Source organism: Myxine glutinosa, chromosome 2, assembly GCF_964187855.1.
Source record: "Myxine glutinosa chromosome 2, kmMyxGlut1.1, whole genome shotgun sequence".
Classification (NCBI taxonomy): domain Eukaryota; kingdom Metazoa; phylum Chordata; class Myxini; order Myxiniformes; family Myxinidae; genus Myxine; species Myxine glutinosa.
This window is the reverse complement of record NC_136262.1, coordinates 106,499,527-106,499,815: the sequence shown is the minus strand read 5'-3', so window position 1 is coordinate 106,499,815 and position 289 is coordinate 106,499,527. Positions and strand designations below refer to the sequence as shown.

The window sequence follows — 289 nt, the reverse complement described above, 5'->3', positions numbered from 1 at the left end:
TCCTTCGTCAAATGTATTACTATTTATTATTGCTCAGCATTTTGGGGGATGGTTGGGATGGGTGGGGGGGGGGGGGGGGGAATTAGGAGGGGAAAAAATAAAATGATAAACAGCATAATGCATACAGCACTAAAGTCTTTGGTCTCCTCCAAAGTGGGCAGCAAATACAATGAGCAGAACCTGATATGATTGCGTCGTTTCTACTGCACTCAAATGCAAAGGTGAACAAAACGGAGCCAAATAAATTAGACTTGTGGCAAGGCCAATTATGACTCCAGCATTTGAGAAA

At 42.9% G+C, this 289-nt stretch overlaps 1 protein-coding gene across 1 annotated transcript in view; it reads right to left on the bottom strand.

The window, feature by feature from the left end:
- LOC137421452 (interleukin-6 receptor subunit beta) overlaps window positions 1-289 on the bottom strand; it is a 94,376-nt gene that overhangs the window by 82,169 nt on the left and 11,918 nt on the right. The gene's annotated exons all lie outside the window — the stretch shown is intronic.